The sequence below is a fragment of the Dipodomys ordii genome, unplaced genomic scaffold (assembly GCF_000151885.1).
Source record: "Dipodomys ordii isolate 6190 unplaced genomic scaffold, Dord_2.0 Scaffold334, whole genome shotgun sequence".
NCBI lineage: Eukaryota > Metazoa > Chordata > Mammalia > Rodentia > Heteromyidae > Dipodomys > Dipodomys ordii.
In genome coordinates this window covers 115,381-126,038 of record NW_012267550.1, presented here as the reverse complement: position 1 = coordinate 126,038, position 10,658 = coordinate 115,381, and positions in this window count along the sequence as shown.

Sequence of the window (10,658 nt, the reverse complement as noted above, 5' to 3'; positions counted from 1 at the left end):
TTCACACTAAGTAAGGGAAAAGGGTTCACACTTGTCAATACAATAAATATGCTTCTGGAAATTTCTTAAAAACAATGCAATTGAGAGGCTGAGATCAGGAGGAACGTGGCCAGACAGGACAAAGCCAGTTTGAAGAATCTTCAAGAAAGACTGGGCTTACACCAGCTATGAGAGAAAGTATAAAATTGGAAGAGCAAACTCCAGGCCCAGCCGTAGGAAATCTAGACACCTGACATTAAATCACCATGGACAATAAAGCATGGAAAAATACAGCCTCAGTAATTGAGCATATGCCTAGCAAGAACAAAGCCCTGATTTCCTAACATATTCTTGTCATTAATAATAATCAGAGGTACCGATTATATTTGCCAAAATTATTCTTTTTTTAAAGAGAAGTTTTATTGGAAAAATAGCTGCAAACCAATTTAGGCTGAAATGATTACAACATTTTACAACTGAACCCCTTCTCCCTGCTTAAGGATCAAATTGGTTGAGCTCTACACTTGTCTGACACCATGCTGTGGGGTATTTCCTTGAATATATAACCAATCAAAGAAGTAATCGGGCTCCAAAATTATTTTTTACAGTAACAAGGAGCTAGATTTTGGAATCTATTACTGTGCTTTCATCTCATATATTTCTCAACAATTTTCTCTTTGATTATCAGGTTCATTGGTTACCAGAGGCTGAGTGAAAAAAACGTGAAAATAGTTTCTTCTTTGTGTGTGTGTGTGTGCCAGTCCTAGGTCTTGAACTCAGGGTCTGGGTGCTCCCTAAATTTTTGTGCTCAAGGCTCCCACTGGAGTCACAGCTCCACTTCTGGCTTTTTCTGGTGATTAATTGGAGACAACAGTCTTGTGGACTTTCCTGCCTGGGTTAGCTTTGACCAGGAATCCTCAGATCTCAGCCTCCCGAGTAACTCGGATTACAGGCGTAAGTCACCAGAGCAGAGCTGAAGATTTTTATAACTAAATAGATGTGTCTTATGAACAGCAGTTTTTTACTTATAAATCTGCACCGAATACACATTCCACATGTGTCTGAAAATAGCAACATATACATAACGGGGATTAAAAGTCAGAAACCAAGCAAAAACTGTATCACTGAAGGTGAGCATCATACATTTGTTTCTCCCCATCCCCTAAATAGTTACCCACCTCAGACAAACCTGATTCAGTTTCACAGTAGTCATTTTAACAATCTGTCAGTTCAGGGCTGGGAAGGTGGCTTAGTGGTAGAGTGCTTGCACATGTGCATGAAACCCTGGGCTCGATTCCTCACTACCACATACACAGAAAAAGCCAGAAGTGGCGCTGTTGCTCAAGGGGTAGAATGCTAGCCTTGAGCAAAAGAAGCTCAGGAACAGTGCTGAGCCCCTGAGTTCAAGATCCAGAACTGGCAATAATAATAATAATAATAATAATCTGTCAGTTCATTGTTCAAACAAGTTATATCATTTGAATCCAGCCCTGCCCATACCAAACATTTTTCAGTTGCTTCTGTATCATGCCTATGGCCCCATGTATGAATTCCTTTATGTGTATAATTTAGATCTAACTTCCACATCCAAGTGTGAGCTGTTCTGGCTTGTGCTTCGAGGGTATTCTGGGCAGGTTAGGAGCATCTGTTCTGTGTGAAGTGCCTAGTGTGTGTTTTAGGTACGATGCATAGAATATGTTCATTGTGCACCATTCCCATTGTGAGATTGCCAGACACAACTTTTTCTGCATCAGGAACCTCACTACTTTTAGTTTGTTTCCTGTCCTGAAGATTATGGTATGGATGCATGCCTCCCTGGACGTTTGCAAATAGGAAGTATACATGGGAATAACAAAGCAGGTTCTCGGTAGCCAGGCTCTAGGAAGAACCATTCACATCAAGCTACCAGGGAGGGATGACTTAGCACTGAGGATAGTAAGAGCCAGGGCCCTCAGCAATGCGGCCTGCTCTCCAGCCAGAGTAAGTGCACTGGGCTAAGAGGGCGATCATTAGAATGGGCAAGAGTGGATGAGTCTCCTCCTCTCAGTTTGCCCTGTCAGGCAGAACCAGCTGTCAGTTTGACTTCTCCCCCAGACTGTGTAAAAATTGCTGTAGATACCTCCTAGGCTCTGTGGCCTGTTCTACGGACAACTCAAGGACTGAATAGGAACACTGGAGAATCACTTGGGTGTTCATGCCGATTAGGAAGACAGCTGATCGTGGCCTCTCTGAGGGCCACAAAGACCAGAAAGCTTTTCAGACTCCTTGAAAGGAGCAAAGATAACTCAGTTAGTATACTGTCATTACAGAGAACACAGATTGTATCTGACAGTCATTTTACAATTCATTCAAGCCACTTGCTCAACCATGTCCTTTGCTATACTATCCACCATAGTCAATGTATGGAAACAACGCAGATGCATTTCAGTTGACACATGCAACAAGAAAATAGGAGATATATATCCATATATATATATATATATATATACACATATACATTGTATGTACATACATGTTTGCATGCATATATAATGTATATACATATATACACAATGGAATTTTACTCATCAATCAGAAAGAATATTACGCCATTTGCAAAACTATGGATGGACCTGGGCCAAATTATGTAAAGTGAAATAAGTCAGGCTTACAGAAACAAAAGATGTTTTCTCGTATGTGGAAGGTAGATTCGTATATACAAACATATGTAAAGATACATATGATTATATGCCCATGTGCACAAACCTATTAAGTAAAGTATGCCATATGAATGGGAGAATTCCAGTGGTGCAACTCCTTTGAACAACTGACAGATCAATAAAATGAATATCAGGAAGCTGGTACTTGAGATGTTAGGAGGGGCAAGGTTGAACAGAGAAGGGGTGGATGAAGAAAGACAGTAAAGGTAGGAGAACACAGTCAGAATATTCAATATGTATATGTGAAACAAAACGAGGAAAATTGAGGGGAGAGGTGGGGGAAATTATGAAAGAAGTGGCACTGTTGTAGTAATAAAGGAATATGTTGCCTTTTAATCTCTTTGTATGGCTACATGAGAGTATAATGAAAAATCATACATATACATGCCAATTCTTTGATGGAAGCGCCATTATTGTGTTTATTTATAGTTAAGGTATTTAACCGGACACTTTGCAGGATATGCACATTGAGAAATGATTACTACAGTTGAACAAAGTAGCCTGTCACCTTCCTTAATTGTCGTTTTGGTTTCTATTTGCAAACATGTCCTTTCCTGAGAGCCTTGCAGTCATGATCTATTTAGACTAATTACAATCATTGCAATTAGTCTAATTCCATTTAGAGAATGTGTAATCAGTCTCCATCTTGTAAATACATAGTCTCAGAGACTCACTCAGTCTTTGGTGGCTCATGCTTGTAACCCTTGCTACTCAAGAGTCTGAGATAGGAGCAGCATGGAGCAAATCCAGCCTGGGAAGGAAAGTCCAAGAGACTTTCACCTCCAGTAAATCACCAAGAAGCTGGACCAGGAGCTTAGGCTAAGTGACAAAACATGCAAAACTGGGAACCCGACATTAATATCAACCAGGAAAAACAAGGGCTGGAGCACTGGCTCATTAGTTGAGTATGTGCCAAGCAGGAAAAATTATTGTCCCAAATCATTCTTTACAATAATGGAGAGCTAGATTTCTGGAATCTATTACTATTCTTTCTGCCCACATGGTTTTGAATGATTTTCTCTTTGACTTACCAGCTTCATTTTCTACCTGGGGAGTTAGGGAAAAAATATTGAAAATCTTTAGGTTTTTTCTGCTGGGCCTGGGTACAGTCCCTAAGCTCAAGGCTGGCCCTCCACAGTGGAGCTGTGCCACAGCTCCACTTCTTATACTAATCTTTATGTTATATAGTTATGGTATTTGACATGATGCTTTGCAATATATATGGTCAAAGGGCTGGGAAGGTGGCTCAGTGGTAGAGCACTTGCCTTGCATGCTCGAGGCCCTGGGTTCGATTCCTCAGCACCACATAAGCAAAAAAAATCCGGAAGTGGCACTGTGGCTCAAGTGGTAGAGCGCTAGCCTTAAGCTGAAGAGCTGAGGGACAGCGCCCAGGCCCAGAGTTCAGGCCCCACGACTGGACCCCCCCAAAAAATATATATGGTCAAAAATGATTAATACAGTTGAACAAAGTACCTGTCATCTTCCATAATTATTTTTTCAGAAATGTTTATTTGTAAAATGTCCTTACACCAAAAGCTTTGCTTGAAGCATCTAAATCTAATTAGTCTATTCATGAATTTGTAATGAGTCTCCACCTAGTCAACATAGAGTTCCAGAGAACTGGGCACTGGTGGGTCATGCCCTGTAATCCTAACTACTCAGGAGGCAGATATATGAGGATCATAGTCCAAGACCAGCTTGAGCACAACAGTCGGGAAGACTGTTACCTCTAGTGAATGGCCCAAAAGCTGGAAGTGGGGATGTGGCTCAAGTGGTAGAACTGTAACAATGCGAAAGAAAAAAACAAAAAGATCAGGGCCAATGCAATGGCCCTGTTATAACTGATATACAGTCTCAAGAGAATATTCTTGTTTATACATCAGAGTGATCTGATGCCCCAGTAGAATAGAAGTGACTGAAGCTGACCATCTACATATTTATTTTAAATATCTACATGACACACCATGGTATTCTCTCAGAGAAACACACCTTCCCCTTCACAGTCCCTAGACTCCCTTCTTACTCTCCCCTCCCCCACCTCAGGTTCTGGTGCTTGAACTCTGAACCTGGGCGCTGTCCTTGAGCTGCTTTGGCTCAAGGCCACCTCTACCACTTGAGCAGCAGTGCCACATTCGGCTTTTTCTGAGTAGTTTATTGGCGGTAACAGTCTCACTGAGTCTCTTGGCTAGGCTGGCTTCCAACTGCCATTCTAAGATATCAGCCTCCTGAGTAGTTAGGATTACAGGCTTGAGCCACTAGCACCCAGCTGTCTAGATAGCTTTTTTTTTCTTTTGTCTGTCTGGTCTGGAGGCCTGGGCGTTTTCCCTCAGCCTCTTGGTACTCAAGGCTAGTGCTCTACCTCGTGAGCCACAGTGCCACATCTAGCTTTTCCTGAGTGGTTTACTGGAGATAAGAGTCTCAGGGGCTCTCCTGCCTGGGCTGGCTTCGAACCATGATCCTCAGATCTCAGCCTCCTGAGTAGCTAGGATTACAGGCTGGAGCCATCAGCTCTTGGTTAGACTCCCTTTTATACTCCCTCTCTCTCTCCAGGAGGTAGGGGACGGGCTTAGGGTTCATGGTCTCTACTACTCTTCTGTGTGATGGAAGATGGTCAGTTGCATCTGTAGTTTGGAAAGGAGACACAGATACGCATATGGAACATGGGAGTATACAGTTGCTAGTGAGGAGAAAATGAAGCCATAGATACTTGTATTTGAATCAAGACTCCACCAATCATTCTTTCTGTAACTTTGGGCATGTTACTTATCTTCTCCGTGTCTCAAACACAACATTATTTTTACCTTTTAATTTTATTTAGCTATGCTGGAGATCAAACCAAGGGGCTCTCTCTTCTGGAAGCCAAGTCTACTACCACTAGGCCTTTCCCAGCTGTGAGTGAATTTGTGATAGCCTTAAAGAGCAGCTTTTTACGGAGCATTGGCCACGCTTTTGAGACGCATGAAAAACTTCCTTTTCCACGACTGTCACACATAAAAACTACCTCATTTGAGGCAGGGGACTGTGGTTCATGCGTCTAGTCACATGACTCAGGAGACTTAGAGCTGAAGATACTGGTTCAAATCCAGGCAAGAGACTCTTTAGTCAATTAACTCCAAAAAATCCAGAAGGGAAGCTATGCTTCAAGTGTTAGAAACCTAACCCTGAAAACAGACAAGAGTAAGGGTGCAAAGCCTCTAGGTAAAGGTTACTTCATTTGTAAAATGAGGATGCTGATGATATTTGAGATAATTATGTATTTTCCCAGGTAAGTGATTTCTAGTGTAAAAGTAAAATGTCTCTCCTTATTGATTATACTCATATGGGTAGGATGATAAATGTCCTGCTTGTTTTCACCATGTAGAGAATTATAAATTTCACTTGCATCCCTGAAATAAGCAGAGATAAAGAAATCCCTGTGTGCTTTTGTGAACTGCCCCCCCCACACTGCCCCCCCCCCCCGCTCCTCCACAGGAATGAGAGGGAGGCTTGCTAGCTGCTCATTTTATGCTATGGTTCCCAGAACACAGGGGAATGTCAAGTCCTCCTACTCCTGGTACTTTGACCATCCCATAGAACGTCTAATTCAATGGGAAGTGTCTCCTCAACTATCAGGGAACACAGATAAACATTCCCACCAGAACAGACAGGGTTCTTCTGATTACCAAAAACAAAACAAACAAACAAAACCCTCCTGATGTTAACGTGCCCACCTATGGCAGGCCTGTCTTTTTCCTATGAAATTGAGAGGCAAAAGCAGTTCCCAGGAGACACTGATCTCCACATCTGGGGCACTCTGCCTTTGGTTACAGCCTGAATGCATGCACCTTCTTGATTTGGTTTTTCTTTTCCAGTGGCCTTATTCAGCCTAGACCAAGATATATACATGCATACCTAAATACCTACATGCATGTGTACATACTTTAAATAAAATTTTAAATCAGCAGGCACCTGTCCTCACATGTGTACTTAAAACCAGAGCAGCACATTCAGGAGCAGGCACCACTGGTAACCTAGCCCAAGTTCCCAAGGGGTCAGTCCCACCAGTGACAGATATCACCTTGGTGTCCCTGAAGCTCCTCTGAAGGCTGCAGTCTGACTCCCCAGCAGGGGTCCCAGAGTCAGGCTGTGGGGAGGGTGGGCTGGACACCATGTCTGTGGAGCCAAAATTTGCATTGCCTTCTGTGTAGGGAAAGTGGCCACAGGCCTTCCTTCTACCAGGACAGCCTCCAGGGAAGCATAGGCCACAAAACAGGGACAGTTTCTATAAAGCATTCCCTTTTTGGTGGTCCATGCCCTGCTACTCTGGCCAACACTTTCCCAGTGTGACCTCTACCTCTGAGAGTTGGCTTCTCCCTGTGGTTTTAACCCTTGGTTTCCCAACACAGTGCTGTTTGCTTGCAGGACTTGAGCAGAGGAGGCAGCACCACAGAAAGTAGATGGTTGACCTGCTCCAGAGCTAAGAGACAAGAGAAATCGCATGGGGTGGTGAAGAGTGAGAGAGATAGAGAGAGACAGAGAGAGACAGAGACAAACACACAGAGAGACAGAGACATAGAGAGACAGAAAGAGAGGGAGAGAGGACAACCGTATGGGAGAGATACAACACAAGAGAGACATCATGAGAGATTGAGAAAGCATTAGAGAGAGAGAGACAGAGACAGAGAGACAGAGAGAAGGAGTGAGAGGAGGGAGAAGAAGGAAATTGGATGGGGTCAGAGAAGGAAAGAGCACAAGAGTGACAGCATGAGAAAGACAGCACAAGAACAGGAGGGACGGAGAGAAAAAGAGGGACACAGAGTAGTAGAAGAGAGAGAATAGAGTGAGGAGGGAGAGAGCACTAGAGACAGCACCTGAGAGGGAGAGTCAGTGCTAGAGAGAGAGAGACATATCCTGAAACACAGCAAAAGAGTGACAGAGGACGGAGAGAAGAGAGAAAGAAAACAAATGAGAAGTGAGGTTAATGCAAGTTGCAAGCAGCAGTGTGTGATGCCCAGAGGAGGCATCTGTAGGTCTCCTATTTATTGGAGTCTTGTCAGTTTGGTAACTGGCATCTGCAGGAGCAGTAACATGGTATTGGAATTACATTTTTCTAGTGATACTCCATACATGCTCTATACATTGGCGCACACATATTGGGATATTGCTTTGTGTTTACCTGTGTGTCAGGATTCGTTTGTTACTTTTGCCCCTCAAAGCCAAGTGAATGGCCTTGGCTGGTTGAAGCTTTCCTTTCAGAATAGAGAGAAAGATCAGAATAGGAGATTTCCATATTGTGAAAAGCAGAATTTCAACAGCTACCACCTGTCAAGGGGATACTCTCTCTTTGCCTGGACTATCTTGGCATTCAAGACAATATTCTCAACAATTTTTGTCTGCAAAGACTGCTTTTCTTCTTTTCAGTTGGCAGTTGGTTACCTTGAAAATACTTGAGGGTATGAAACAGCTGGGTTAACACTAACCATCTGTGGTCAATTTTATTTCTTTATACAACATATCTGTGGGAAATAAACTCAATAATCTGGGCTTCAGGTCTAGGATGCGTAAAGAGTTGTGCATTGCGAAAATTGCTTACTTTCTCCAAGTACTAAGCCCATGCTCACAAAACATATGTGTAGTATATTTAGCTGAGTGTGGGCATTGCACTCTAAGGAGAGTGTCAGTTATGTATCAGATCATGAATGCCATTACAACCAGTGAGAAGAGAAACTGCTGTGCTGAGTAGTATGGAGACCATTGTAGTTTTTAATGGAATATGTTTCCATTGTTTATTGGCTTTCCTTTCTTTCTCTTTTCTTCAGGGGAGGGGTGCCATCAGCCCTGGAGACACCTAGGACACCCCTCACCAGTGAGTCTGATCCTGGAGATAGAGGCCACTGGCTGGGTTTGGCTGGGTCAAAACTCTGTGTGTGTGTGTGCGTGTGTGTGTGTGTGTGTGTGTGTGTGTGTGTGTGTGTGCGCGTGCCAGTCCTGGGTTTTGAACTGAAGGCCTTGGCACTGTCCCTGAGCTTTTGTGCACAATATTAGCACTCTAACACTTGAGCCACCTCTACCTCTGGCTTTCTTTTGGCAGGTAATTGGAGATAAGCGACTCCTGGACATTCCTGGCCAGGCTGGCTTTGATTCGAGATTCTCAGATCTTAGCCTCCTGAGTAGCTAAGATTATTGGTTTGAGCCACCATGATTTAAGCTAACACAATCTTCTCATGGAAAAAAACCCAAAACTAAGGAAGAATAGAAGGCTCAGCTGGGTCATCCCTCAATACTGAGCCTGAGCCTGGAAATAGGGGCTCTGATTGAGCCCGGCTGGGTCTCATGGATAGTTTGTGGATTGATGCTGGTTCTTTACATGAAAAACTTAAACTAAAACTATAAGAGGAACTGGGAATGTGCTTAGTGATAGAGTGCTTGCCTGGCATGCATGAAGCTCTGGGTTCAATTCCTCAGTACCACATGAACAGAAAAACCTAGAAGTGGTGCTGTGGCTCCAGTAGCAGAGTGCTGGAGCAAAAAAATCTCAGGGACAGTGCCCAGTCCCTGAACTCAAAGCCCCAGGCCTGGCAAAGTAATAATAATTATAATGATGATGATGATGATGGTGATGATGATGATAACAACAGAAGAAGATGAAGAAGAAACGAAGAAGAAAAGAAGAAGAAGAGGAGGAGGAGGAGGAGGAGGAGGAGGAGGAGGAGGAAAAAGAAGTAGTGGTGGGAAAAGCATGTCATTTACATGGTGAAAAAACAACCTTATCATTGAAAGAGAGGTCCTGCCAGCTGATGCTACCTTCTCAGTCGACACAGTTGCAGGGGATAAGAGTGGGGACAGAAAGCCAAGATACCTGTGTCACATTTAGCTGGTCCCTTCGTCCAACTTAAGGAGGCATAGGTGTTGGCCTGAAGCACCTGTTACATCACATGAGAACCTTGTATTTGGACATATAGAAGAGAAGTGTTCAGTATCATGACTAGGTTTGTAATATTTAATGAGTGGGTAAACATATGAGTAATAATACAGATTTGGTATTCATCACTTGAAGCTTAATCCCTAAAATAATTCAACTTACAAAATTTTGAGTACCACTGTCTTGTCACTGGTGACAATGAATATCCATCTTATTATTAAAATACTATAATAGAGAAAGATCCAAAATTCTGGCTTTGGGTTTTTAAGTAGGATAATCTACATAAGATTATGTGTAAGTGCAAGAATTGACAAATGAATTTCACTGTACGAAAATGTCTTGCTATCCTGCAAACATATCACATCCCTTTGTGAATTATTTTTTACAACCATTTAACGTTGTTTGCATTTCTGCTTTGCTGATTAATAAAAAGTTTTCTCCAAGAAAAAGTTTTCAGAATTTATCTGCCTAGACAAAAACTTTCTGATTAGAATGCCAGTAGCTCAGGAAATAGGGGCAAAGATTGACAAAGTGAAATTATATCAACCCAAAAATCTTCTGCAGAGCCAAGGGTGTAGAACCTGGCCTGAAAAGACATCCCAAGGAAAGGAAGAAAATCACAACCAGCTGTACTTCTGCCGAGAGACCAATATCCAGAAAGTTCTGGGGAGCTTAAAAAATAAACGTCTCAATCATAAATGGGCCAATGAGCAGAACAGATAGTTCTTACAAGAAGTACAAGCAACCAATCAATAAAGAAATGTTCCACATGTCTGGCCATAAAGGAAACACAAATCAACATGATATTGAGATTCCAGATCACTCCAGTTAGTCAAAATGCCATCATCAAAAACACAATTTCTGACCAAGAGGCAGGGAGAAGGGAACCTTCTTCATACGCTGTTGGAGAGAACGTAAAGTAGTGCAACCACTGTGGAAATCAGGGTAGACATTACTCAAAAAAGCAAAAACAAAATTTTACCCTATGGAGGCTGGGAAGGTGGCTCAGTGGTAGAGCGCTTGCCTTGCATGCATGAGGCCCTGGGATCGATTCCTCAGCACCACATAAGCAAAAAGAA